Here is a 223-nt window from a genome sequence, read left to right as displayed (position 1 = left end):
GTTGACAGTGACTCCGTATCCATCCCCGAGAGGAAACTTCTCCGAGCGTCTTGGAGAAACGAAGAGCCAAGAAGTACCTCACTGACTCGAGCAGAGCAAGCGAGTCTCGGCCTTATGGCTGACTCGCCCATATCCATCAGCCTTAAAGACAACCTCACATTTGTCTTGATGAGAGCGAATGAGGGAAAGAGGAAGGCAGGAGAAGGGAGGAACTGGATTTGGT

Source organism: Penaeus monodon, chromosome 15 (genome assembly GCF_015228065.2).
Source record: "Penaeus monodon isolate SGIC_2016 chromosome 15, NSTDA_Pmon_1, whole genome shotgun sequence".
NCBI lineage: Eukaryota > Metazoa > Arthropoda > Malacostraca > Decapoda > Penaeidae > Penaeus > Penaeus monodon.
Note: the sequence above shows the minus strand (reverse complement) of the source record.